Source organism: Symphalangus syndactylus, chromosome 23 (genome assembly GCF_028878055.3).
Source record: "Symphalangus syndactylus isolate Jambi chromosome 23, NHGRI_mSymSyn1-v2.1_pri, whole genome shotgun sequence".
NCBI classification, from domain to species: Eukaryota; Metazoa; Chordata; class Mammalia; order Primates; family Hylobatidae; genus Symphalangus; species Symphalangus syndactylus.
This window is the reverse complement of record NC_072445.2, coordinates 70,544,954-70,558,290: the sequence shown is the minus strand read 5'-3', so window position 1 is coordinate 70,558,290 and position 13,337 is coordinate 70,544,954. Positions and strand designations below refer to the sequence as shown.

Here is a 13,337-nt window from a genome sequence, read left to right as displayed (position 1 = left end):
CCAGCACTTCCGCTTCTGGGCATCACACAAAGAATGGGAAGCACAGTCTCAGAGAGACACTCACACTCCCGTCTTCACAGCAGCTCGGTTCACAGCAGCCGGGGGGCGGAAGCAGCGAACACCCATCAGCAGATGAATGGATCAACATTACGCGGTTTGTGCACACAAGGGCACATCATTCAGCCTTCAAGATGGGGACATCCTTACGTGTGGATGAACCTGGAGGACATTTGCTCAGTGAAATAAACCAGTCACCAAAGAGCAAACACTGTATCATTTCTATATGAGGTTCCTAGAGGACTCAAATCCAGAGAGACAGAAAGAAAACTGAAGATTTCCAGGGGCTGGGTGGATTGGGGAGTGGGGAGTCAGTACTTCATGGGGACAGAGTTTCAGTGTGGGAAGAGGAAAACGTTGCAGAGATGGATGGTGGCGATGGCTACACAATCAGGTGAATGTAGTTAATGCCACAGAATTGATAAAAATGGTTAAAATGGTAAATTTTATGTCATGTGTATTTTACCACAATTTTTTTTTTGAGACAGTTCCACTCTTGTTGTCCAGGCTGGAGTGCAATGGCGTGATCTTGGCTCACTGCAACCTCTGCCTCTCAGGTTCAAGTGATTCTCCTGCCTCAGCCTCCCAGGTAGCTGGGATTACAGGTGCCTGCTACCATGCTTGGCTAATTTTTTGTATTTTTAGTAGAGATGGGGTTTCACCATGTTGGCCAGGCTGATCTTGAACTCCTAACCTCAGGTGATCCACCCATCTTGGACTCCCAAAGTGCTGAGATTACAGGCTTGAGCCATGGCGCCCAGCCTCACAATTTTCTCAAAAGAGCAATATGTGTGGAGAGGATTGCAAACTCATTTAATAATGACACTTAATGTTTTCATAGTATGTTTCCCCTAAAAATGCCAAATGTTTCATCTCATATCACCCACCAATCTCTGCTTGAACTAAGCTATCTACAAACATGAGAAGCAGCTTCCTATCGGGAAAAGAATATAAGAAAAAAATTGTGTCTCTGTCACATCGTACCCAGGTTACTTAGCCTCTCTGAGCTTGTGTCTTCACCAAGAATGTGGCACCTTATTTTCTCTTCCTGAGAAAATACTGGGAATGCCTCACAGCCCAGTGCCTACCACACAGGCATCAGATGAGCAAAGCTCTCTCTCACTCCCGTCCTGCACACACCTCGCACACACTTCCTACTTGTCAGAGTCTTTTTAGTTTTCTCACACGTTATTTCAGAGTAACTTAGCAATAACAGCATTTATAGGCCAATTATATTTGTTTCTTCTGGATTCACTTTATTCTGACCAAGTAGACTGTCATACACAGATATAGACAGAAGACAGGGAAATACTGGGTAGAAGAGGGCGGTTCCCTGGCAAAGGCCCCAGCCTCAAACCTGGAAACCTGTGGCCCTACACGAGAATGAGCATTCTCGTTTTCATGCCCAAAAGTTGCCTTCTGGCCCACCATGGACCCCATCCTGTACCCGTATAAACCCCAACCCACAGGCTCCACTAGCAGTCAAGGAGATGAACCGAAGAGCAGAAGATCAGCAGAACGGCTCAGCAGAGAGAAGAGAAGGAGCATCTGAATGTCAAGAGGTGTTCGACTGGGGACAGTAAGAGAGGAGATCAGCCGATGGTGGCCAAATTCCAGGGGAAGATCATCTTCCCAGTCCGTCCTCCTTCCAGCTCTCCCCAGTGAGAGCTGCCTCCACCACCCAGTAAAACCCCTGCATTCATCCTTCAAGTCCGTGTGTGACCTGATTCTTCCTGGACACTGGACAAGGACCTGGGTGTTAAGGGGGCACTGAGCTGGTTAACACTTAAGCCGTCTGTGGATGGCAAAGCTAAAAGAGTGCACTGTAGCACACGCCCACTTGGGCTTCAGGAGTCTCAGGCACACACTCCTGGATGCTTCCACGGGACTGGAGCCCAGGGGTGTTCACCCCAGCTCTTGCACCAGCCCATCTGCATGCTCCCCCTCCCATAAGGGTTTTGAGCAGGTGCTGCATGAACAGACAAGCCTCACCGCTTTTGCTTGTCCTGCGAGGGGTCTCAGGGAACTCTTCTGTTTCAACAACATCTAGCAAAATAAGTCAAATCAACAGGCTTCCTCCAGAGTCCTCACAGAAGTCCTCAGTGGCAGAGCAGCCCACGTGCAAGTGCTTCAGATGCACTGCTCCTCTTGGCCATCCTCATCGTCCTCGGCTCACCTGTGCTGAGGCGGACTCTGGGGAGAGAGGTGGAGAGGGACTCAGTCTTGAGGAAAGTTGGCTAGGAGCCAAGAAGGGAGAAGGTGAATAGGAAGGTCCATGGAGGACTGGGCAGTGGGACTCATGGAGCAGTGAGGGCTGACATCCTCTTTTCACACTGCAATCCTCGCATGATGCCCTCCAGCCTGAAGAGGTGCATTAATCATGTGGACTTAATTTGAGCTGCCTCGAAGGAACAAAGGGAAAGGTGAGGAACAAGGCCTACTGGGCACTATGGCAATATGGGGGAAGGCTGGCAGCCGGGGCCAGGACACGGGATAGGAACTGCCACAGGACATGCGAAGACCCACTGCAGGCCTAGGGATGGGGTCTCAGGTGGACTGATTCACCTCTGTGGCCCCAACATCTCTTAGAGTGCTCAGGAGAGAGATCCAAACCATCTTCAATAATTTTAAGTCCTTAAGCCACCTCCAAACACATACACCAGTAGCAACGCGGCCTTGGGAAAAGGACCCCACTAGTCCAAGTGTCAGTTTGCTCACCTGCAAAATGTGAATGAAAATAGTATCTCCCTCCCGGGTGATGCTGTGAGGACTAAATGAGATTATGTTTCAAAGAGTTAAGTGCAGCACTGACACTCAGGAAGGTCTCACTGAATAAAGGTCAGTTTTTATGATGCCATGGGTGATAGTCAAGACTCATGGTATGGGCTGCCCGAGAAGATGAACAATTAGTCAAATTAGGAAAATGACTGATTGGCCAAACAAGGGGACACAGGTCAGCCCAGGCAGTTATTTAAATTATGTAGATCAGAAAGAAGCCTGGCTGTTAGCTTGACTTCTCAGCTTTTTAGCCTGCAGTGGTGGGTTTGGCAGACCACTGGTCTCGGGAGATGGTTGCAGCATCAGAAGAGCATACAGTGTCCCCTCTGCCAAGACCAATCTTGGCCAACAGTGGGAATAAGAAGCGATGACCAGTGCCTGGTTGACTGGCGGGCTGCCATGGAAGAAGGATCTTCCCAGCAGTCATTGCAATTCCCCAAAGTGGAAACTTGGTCAAGTAGCCAGAAGGTGTGAAAGGCACCTTTGCTTGCCAGCCTGTGGCAGCCAGCTTAGATCTCACTATGAGCTTCTGCCGTGGCACAGGCTGGCGGGCTGCTCCTGTACTGACTCAAGGAACCACTGACGACCTTCTGACTCACCAGCACCTCTTCCTGCTGCTTCTCTGTACAATAAGTCCCCCTCCCCAAGAGCTAACCAATGATAAAGATCACGACCAACAGTTGTTAAACGTGTACTAGGTGTCAGGCAACTACTAGGTGCCAAGGTGTTGCTATTTCATCATCACAAGAACCCTGTGAAGTGTGTGCACTTATTACACCCTTGCTATGCAGGAGGAGCCCAGAGGGCCACTGGGTAAATGGCCCAAGACCACAGTTTCTAGGTAGCAGCTAACATGCAAACCCAAACTTGTGGCTCCCAAGTCCCCATTATTAACAATTGGACAGTGGATAATGAACAGCTCTCAGCCCACATAATGTAGGGTTAGGATCAATGTTGTAGTTAATAGATTAAATAAGTGCCCATCTGGTACGATTTTAAAGGCAGCAAATGTCTGTTTATTTAAAACAAACAAGCAACAATGACTAAAATACAGTCCATATTTTCTGAAACTTCTGTATAGCTCATTTCTTTTCTTTTCTTTTTTTTTTTTTTTTTTGAGACACAGTCTCGCTCTTGTCGCCCAGGCTGGAGTGCGGTGGTGCGATCTCGGCTCACTGCAACCTCTGCCTCCTGGGTTGAAGTGATTCTCCTGCCTCAGCCTCCCAAGTAGCTGGGATTACAGGTGCCTGCCACCATGCCCAACTAATTTTGTATTTTTAGTAGAGATGGGGTTTCACCATGTTGGCCAGGCTGGTCTTGAACTCCTGACCTCAGGTGATCCTCCCGCCTTGGCCTCCCAAAGTGTTGGGATTATAGTCGTAAGCCACCATGCCCAGCCAGCTCATTTCTTTAGATTAAGATCTGAAGACTCTATGCAAATGTTACCTGCTAGGGAAGGAAACTGTGCTTATTAAATACGTTCTACTGCTGGGGAACTGTGCTGGACCTCCCTGGTCATTCTGAAGCACATAAAAGTCTGAGAGCCACTGCCCTGAGGACGTCTCCATGCTGCTGGCTTCAACCGCCCTGTAAGGATGCCCCAGAAGTCTCTGTTCTGTGTCCTGAGCTCTACATTTTAAAATACTTTAAGACACACTCTATGCTTAAATGTATATTTTATTTAGATATATATTACATATATATTTATATATTTTTGGTACTTTTTTCCCCTGAGATAGACTCATTATCCGTGTAGTTTGACAATGTCTTCGCCCAGCTATCCCTCTGGCTCTTGGCAACCTGAAAATCAAACTTGTTTTATCTTATCCTACCCAGGCCGTCTTCTGACTTCTCTGTTTTAGTCCGTGTCTGCACCATTTTCTCCATCACCCAAACTGGAAAACTCTGTCCTCTGGGGTTCTCCCTTCAGCTGTGCTCTCCACGTCCAGGTAGTTGTTGAATGATGTAGATTCTGTCTTTGGAAGGTCCGTTGGTTCCACCCTGTGGTTTCTTCCTTGTTCGAGCTCTGCTACCAGCAACCATCCTTCCCATCCCTCCCATCACCGCCAGGGGGCTGGGCCAATGGCCCGTGCTGATGGCGTCTGCCTGGGCGCCAGCCTCCCTCCACCTACATGCCCTTCACTGCTCTGGTCACATCCTTCCCCTGAACAGGTAGGGCTCATCCACAGAATGCCTAGAACCTACCCCACATCTTCTCCCAGCCACGTGGGCCGGGTGCTGCTTCCCAGCAAGCCCCAGTCTTCCTGTCCTCACCGCAGCCCATGCAGCTCTCTCCTTTCTTTCCACATAAACACCCTTCGTTTGTCCCTTCAGGACCTCCCAGAGGCTCACATTCACCAGAGCCTTGGCCAGTTGCTCTTGAACCGCTCTGTGCCAGGTCAAAGAGCAGGCTTGGGGACGGGGCACCTGAGCCTGAGCCTGAACCCTCCACTTAGGAGTTGGGTGGTTACAGAGATGTCAGCTCTGAAAGAGGGTTGGGCTGCACTGAGGGGAGGATCTGGAATGGTGGGAATCAGGCTGACATGGATCCAGATCGACATGTATTTGAAATTTGGCATTGCCCATGGCTAGCTACATGGCCGTGGTCAAAGTCACCAAGCTGTAATTTGATTTTCTCATCTGCAAAAAGTGGGAGCGATAATGGCTCTCTTGGAGGACTGTTGTGAGGGTCGGCATGAAATGTCGAACGTATGGTGCGGACGCCTCCATGGCGGCGGCAGTGCTCTCCAGGCTCTGAAGCATGGAACCCACGGGCTGTGCTAACCTCGTCAGTCCCCCGGGCCCCCGACTGTGTTTACAGACATTTGCCGTGCTTTCTCTGGGTTCAAGTTTGTGTTCTCCAAGACTAATTTGTGAGTTCCCTGCCACAGGGCCTATTTCTAACTTATCTTTGTAGAGCCTAGTGCACTGCCCAGCACACACAAACAGCTCAGGAGATGTTGGATTTAGTTAAATTCAAGGAGAAAAGAGGCACCCCAGGCAGGTGTGAAGCGTGGGAGGGGTGCCTTTGGAGGCCCTGCTGGGGAGCCCCCGGGGACAGCCAGGGGCAGACTGAGAACAGCGAGGCCTGAAGGACCACAGCAGCTGGTGATCAGGGGTTTTTAGACTTTGCCAACCTCTTGACTGGCCTGGTTGGGCTAGATGCTGAGAGGCTGTGAGCTTCCCTGTGGTGGGGGTCCTGAGGCAGCAGGGCCTGCAGCCAGCCCGCTGGAGTTCAAATTCAGGCCCTGCCCCTCTCTAGCTCCCTAGGCCTGGGCTTACTCACCCATGAGGCTAAGTGAGGGTGACGTGACTCGCTCCACTGAGCCTTGGAGATGATGCCGTCTCTGTGCACTGCCTGGCATGAAGCTTCTCATCTTGGAAGGTCATGACTGAGAGGTTTCAGGGGAAATGTTTGAAGGGCAGGATTAGCCTAATCTTGAATCCCTTAGGAACCCACCATATTACATTACCTCTTTGGTTACAGGAAACCCCCCTCAGGGCCCCTGTCCTCCCAAGGGCTATTAATGCAGATACCAACTACTGGAAGTGATGCTCTAGAGGAGGCTGGTGACCACCTGCATTCAGGTCCCTGTGGACCAGAGGGACAGCAAGAGGTCACGGCTGGGCCATGCTACTCAGAGTCCCGCACAAGCCAAGTCATCCCACAGCCACCGAGTTGTTGCCCAAGTGAACACCTGAAGGGAACCTCAGCCCAGGCTTGTCTGACTCCAAAATCCATTCTCTGTCCCCGAGGCGAGACTGACTCAAAGATGGAGGGGACCTCCTTGTCTCAGTTCTCGGGAAGCTCGAAGGCTAGTCTGTTTTCAGAGAAGAAATGAACTCACCAATTGACACGATCAGAAGGAAGAATGACCCAAAATTCAAATCTAAAAAGCCCCAAATTCCTTACTAATAGACTGCCTCTCACCAGCTTCTATTAAGTGAGAAAACATCTCTTCCCCCCACTGTTTTTTTCTCCCTTCTGAAAAGAGGAACAGAGCAAAGACCTGAAAAAAATCTCTCCGCATAGCTGTTGCCCAGGCACCTGTATTTTGGAGAAAGAGCAGAAATGGGTATGAAAGGCTCCTGCTGTCTAATTAAGGCTGGAATTCACATTATAGAGCAGAGCTGGAGCCAAGGGAGCTGCGCGGAGGTTTCTAGATCCCACCATGCACAGAAGGTGTGTGGGCTCCCCGGCAGGGGCACCGGATCTCCTGAGGGAAAGGGCCCCTCCAGCACCAGCTTGCATGCTGGAGGGAGGAGCTGCAAAGGGCCTGGAGAGGCCAAGGCTTCTCCTTGGCAGGGTGGGCCCAAAATTTGGTACTGATCTGTTGGCTTCAGATGTAGTTAATGTGTGACATCAACACTTAGTATTTAAGGAGCTTAATATCCTCACCATAGCACCCAGTTACATCCCAGCAGGTTTAATCTGCAAGAAATGACCAGGCCGGAAGAAACATGGCAGCCAATCATAGAACACCAGGGCTGGAGGCATCTTGGAGAGGTAGTTGGTCCTAACCACCTCATTTGGCAGGTGGAGACTGAGCCCCGGAGATGTGAAGCAACATGCCTAGGGTCACACAGCAACAGCACACAGTAGGATCAGGCCAAATTCTCTTGCTCCTTCACTTTGGAACAGGGCAGCACAGCACCAGCAGGAAGTGAGGAGCTCCTGTGTGGACCCTGAGCAGCCTGCAGATATGGTTATCTCTAGAGTCACAGCCCTCACAACCCTCTCCCCAGCTTCTGAGTCTGTCCCTTCTCAGCCTGGAGTAGCGAGATGGATGCACCGGCATCTTTGAGAACCACGGTGGTTCTGATTCACGTCCCCCCGCCTGCCCCGCCGCGGGCTTCCCGCTTCTCTCCTGCCCAGCACTGAGCACCATGCCTTGCACAGAACACAGAATGGGGAACTGGTGCTGGGGCCAGGGGCTGGGCCACTGTGTGGGCCCGAGTGATGAGTCAGTGTTCATTGAGCAAACAGAGAGAGGCAGAATGAATGAGTAAATGGTCTGTATTTTCTTTGTTACAATTTAATGTCCTAATATATAAAAGTGTGTGAGGTTTTAAAAATATGAACACCAGAAAAAATTATCTCACGTATCTGCACTTCTGTAATCATATATAATTTTTTCATGAATTTGGGTTGCATTTTATATCCTTAAATATTATATTGTACATTGATTCATATAGGTCCTGTATTTTTATTACAGTTATTCCTAAGTATTTTCCCCAATTTTTTAAATATTTCAAACTCACAACAAAGATAAAAGAATAGTACAAAGAACCGCTGTTTGACCTTCACTGTAGATTGATGAATTATTAACATTGGCCATATTCGCACTCTCTCTCCCCCTCTCTCTTTGTTTTAGAAACCATTTGAAAGTAAGTTGCACAGGCCATATTTAAAAATTTCTTGATGTTTCCTAACAACAAGGACATCCTCCTACAAAACCACAATATATAATCACACCCAGGAACTTTAACATAAGTTTTAAAATACAGTTTAAAACAGCTTTAATATATAGTTTAAAATAGTTTTAAATATAGTTTGATTCAGAGCAGCATGTGTTGAAGTTTAAAATATAGTTTGATTCAGAGCAGAATGTGTTGAGAGAAACTGAATGCACATAGCTTAGTTCTAGTTGCTGAAGAAATTCAGCCTTCCCCTTCCCTAGCCTGGTTGACTTGAATCAGCAAAGTCTTGAGTTTGCATTATTGCAAGTCCTAGGCTCTGCCGTCCCCCAGCCCCTCACCTCGGTGCTCTGCAAATGCTGAATTTTTTATGCTTTAGGCACCTAGACCCTTAAGAAACAAGCCCAAACCAAGCTACCTGCTTCCTCATCTCTGAGGCCGGCCTCTGGCTTCCCCAGGCAATGTCATGACATTAGACTAACTTTGGAGAAGTCTAGGAACTGAAGGGAAGCGAGACAATTCTTGTCACTCTGAAAAATGTATATAGCTTATTATATTTCAGGGAAGCCTTTTGTTTTGAACTCAAATGCAAAGCAGACAGTGGTTCAGGCATACTTTACACATGAATGCTGTGCACGGATTTGCTCTATCTCCCCTCCCCATGTGCCATTTCTAACTTCATGGGTGCGAGTCATGCTCCTCGTTTCCTGTAAATGACCCCACGAGCTCGTTGTGTGAAACTACAGCTGAGCAGTAAGGAGAGGAGGAGTGATACCACAAGAAGAGAAAGAGCAGCTTGCCCAGAGGGCTGACCATGAAAATGGCCACAAACATGAAACAAGGACTGTTCATTAAGAAAAAGAGACTAGCAACTTAAAAAAAATTAAACAAAGTTGCCAAAGACATGAAGAAGTCATATGTCGCCACCTCTAGATTACTGCTATTCAAAGATTACTCGTATTTTGAAATTCCATAAAAAGGGAGCCATGGTGAATTCAGAAACCACAGTACCCTGCCTTTAAGAATTGGGGTGCTCAAATGGGATTAAGGTGCGTTTGAGAGTCGACCACACAGTCAACAGAGAGCTTTGATGTTTGTGGTATCAAAGTTCTCAATTTCAGTTATTTAAATGCAGAGTGGCATCTGGGGAGAGAACACAGTTTCTGATAAGAAACCTATTTGTTTTTTTCTGAAACTGGTAAAATTGTAAAGGGTTTGTAATTCCCAGAGCTGAAAGAGGTATATTCTATGAAAGGAAGTGAAGTTTGTGGTTCTGTATTTATAAGATGACTAACAATAACAAGAAAAAATGAATGGACTGCACATGCACTTTGACAATGCGAAACTTCTATTCTGGCTTGTTAATAATTGTTTTTATTTGTCTCAGAAGAAAAAAAATGCAAGTGAGATAAAAGAAAAACTTCAGCCAAATTAAATGAAAGGGACTTTAACTGAGCAATGAACGATCCATGAATCAGCCAGCCTTCCGAGCCAGAGCAGGCTCGGAGACTCCAGTGCAGCCACATGGAGGAAGATTTATGGATAGAAAAAGGAAAGTGATACACAGAAAATGGATGTGAGGTGCAGAAACAGCTGGATGGGGTACAGCTCGGCGTTTGTGGTATTTGAGCATTGTTTGCGTTATTTGAACATGATTCAAACAGTTGGCTGCATTTGATTGGCCCAAACTGAGTGATTGGCACAAGAGTAGGATACAGTTCATTTACAGCTCTGCTTGTTATAGTTCATGATCTACTGAAAAATCTTCAGGCTAAACTTAAAATATGGAAGGAGGCAGCTTAGTCTAAACCTGATTTAACAACTGTAAAGATAGACAGTTGGAATCAGCATAAACTACTGCAAAGTATATTTTATAATGGCCTGAAAGAAAGCATTCCATTTTCCAGTAGAGAAGCAAAGTTTTAAGAGCTTTTAAACCTAATGGATCTGTGGAGAGTAAAAATCTAGATAGCTGCATTATCACAATGATTAAATGGACATTGGCCGCAGGAAGTGTATGTTTGTGAGATTCTCTTTGCACGCATGAACAATCAATATCTTTTTCCTTCTGCTGACAGGGGAAAATATCATAATGATACATCCAATTACATACTTACCCATCTCTTACTCTTTCATATATTTGCCTGAAATCACGTTTGGCTTTCCACATCCCCATGTGGTTCCGGGAGTAGAAATTCTGAGAAGGCTTCACATAAGGAGGCTTCTTGCCTCCCAGCCTCTCACGGACAAATCAATCGCACATCTGCAGCTTGACAACGTTAGCTCTAAAAGGGGGCAGTTTTTTATCTTGTACCTTTTCTTATAAATTTTGGGATATAATTTGTTTTTGGTTAAAAAAAAAAACTTCAGAAAGTGGTTTACTTGAAAGCACATTAAGCTTTCTTATTAAGAATTAAGCTGCCCATGCTATTCATACTTGTAGCTTAATTCCTAACTTGCTGGTGTGGTAATTACAATTGGCTTTTGCAACAACAGCAACAAAAGCCTCCCTGGCAAGTTCCTGGTGATTCTGGGGAACAGGCTCGGCCTGAGCTGCTCTCACCTCTCCTTCAGTCCTCAGCTTCCCGCGGTCTCTCTGTGGAGATACGAGACACCCCATTCGCACTACAAGCCACTTTTCCAGCTTCACACACACGCCCTCTTGGATATGCTCCCTGTGACGGGCCACCGTTCTACTGGAAGTAATTCTGAAGAAAGCCTCTGAACCCATGAGGCCCACGGGGGGCTTACTTTGGCATTCAACTGTCTTCTCCTACACGTCACCGTGTCCTGTCTCCACGACTCATGTTTGATCCTCACGGGGGCATCAGAGCTTCCTCAGTGCCTCGCAAGGCCATCTGTATATGCAGTGGTGACCCCCATTTCAATGTAAATTACGACCACTCTCCACCACTGCTACCCAGGATATTTCTCGGACTCTTTAGGTGTGTGAGGTGCAGAATCAACCAACTGGAAAGAAACACTCTTAGCCACTTTAATACTCCTCCTTCCGCTTTCAAAATTTCCTTCAACCATTGTGGAAGTCAGTGTGGCAATTCCTCAGGGATCTAGAACTAGAAATACCATTTGACCCAGCCATCCCATTACTGGGTATATACCCAAAGGACTATAAATCATGCTGCTATAAAGACACATGCACACGTATGTTTATTGCGGCACTATTCACAATAGCAAAGAGTTGGAACCAACCCAAATGTCCAACAACGATAGACTGGATTAAGAAAATGTGGCACATATACACCATGGAATACTATGCAGCCATAAAAAATGATGAGTTCGTGTCCTTTGTAGGGACATGGATGAAACTGGAAACCATCATTCTCAGTAAACTATCGCAAGGACAAAAAACCAAACATCGCATGTTCTCACTCATAGGTGGGAATTGAACAATGAGAACTCATGGACACAGGAAGGGGAACATCACGCTCCGGGGACTGTTGTGGGGTGGGGGGAGGGGGGAGGGACAGCATTAGGAGATACACCTAATGCTAAATGACGAGTTAATGGGTGCAGGAAATCAACATGGCACATGGATACATATGTAACAAACCTGCACATTGTGCACATGTACCCTAAAACCCTAAAGTATAAAAAAAAAAAAAAAAAAAAAATTTCCTAAACCAGTTGAAAATGATACCTTTTCTGAGAAGCACAAGCTGTCTCTTGCCGTTTTTACAAATGTCAGTCATGTGTTGCTTAAGGACAAGGATAGCATCTGAGAAACGGGTCCTCAGGCAATTTTGTTGCTGTGTGAGCGTCACTGAGTGAACTTCCACACACCCGCCTGCTATGAGCTGCTTTACACCTGGCGATATGACACAGCCTATCGTGCCAGGCTCAGACCTGCCTGTTACTGCACTGAGTGCTTCGGCAGTTATAGCACAGTGGCATGTGTGTATCTAAACAGAGAAAAGGTGCAGTGAAAATACAATACGAAAGATTAACAGTAGTATGCCTGTGCAAGGCACTGACCGTGAATGGAGCTTGCAGGACTGGCAGTTGCTCTTGTGAGTCCGTGAGTGAGTGGGGAGTGAATGTGAAGACCTAGGACATTACTGTGACTACTGCAGACTTTATAAACACTGCAGACTTGGGCCACACTCTCTCTATATATATATAAAGTATATATATATGTGTGTGTATATATATATAAAATTGTGCTAAGACGTTGAGGTGGCTACAATGTCATTACGTGATAGGAATTTTTCAGCTCCCTTATAATCCTATAGGACCACCATAGTATACGCTGTCTGTTGTTGGAGATGTTGTTATGTGGCACATGACTGTCTGGAAGAACAGAGAAGACCATTCAGAGCTGAATCGGAGGCAGTCGTGACTGCAGGACCCCCGCATCTGCTTCAGCCCAGCCAGACATCCCTGACCCTGCCCACCAGACCCTGACCTCTGCCGCGGATAACCTGGGAGCCTGTGGGCATGGTCAGTGGGGGGCGTGGAGCCTGAGGCACATGACTTTCATGCACCAGCCCAGTGGTGCCCGCACCTCATTCTTAGAATTTCCTGGAAGTGGCTTTGCTCTGAATGCCTGCACTGGCATCACAAAAAGAAAAGTTTCTTCCCAGGAAGGGATGGGAGCAGCAGGGGCTGGTGGAGGAGTTGCCAGTGTTTTAGTCATAGAACCACGCGCCCCTCCAGGTGAAAGGTAAAGCTTCAACTCTGCACGGTAATCCAGGGAAGCATCTTCTTCAACGGGAGGCGAGCTGCTTTCTCCTATCGGTGTGGGTTTCACTCGTGGCAACGCCTCTGCAACGTCCGTTTTGCCCTGAGTTTCTTTCTGGCCACAGCATGCACCTTTGGGGGGCTATGAAGTTCTGATGCTTGGATACTACAGGAGACGCACTGAACTGAATCTCTGGAAGTGGGGCCCAGGCCTCTCCTTTTTAGAAGCTCAGTGTGTGCTTCCAATGTACGGCCAGAGTTTAGAGCAATCAGGCTCACCCCATCACGGTGATACCAACTCTCCAACCAGTGACTGTTCTTGGAACATGCAGATCACTCTATTCTAGACGTGAGGCATGAGAAGAATTCTGCAGGAAGCTTCTGGA

At 47.3% G+C, this 13,337-nt stretch overlaps 1 long non-coding RNA gene across 1 annotated transcript in view; it reads left to right on the top strand.

The window, feature by feature from the left end:
• Nucleotides 1–13,337, top strand: part of LOC134735721 (uncharacterized) — a 40,418-nt gene that overhangs the window by 21,195 nt on the left and 5,886 nt on the right. The window lies entirely within an intron of this gene.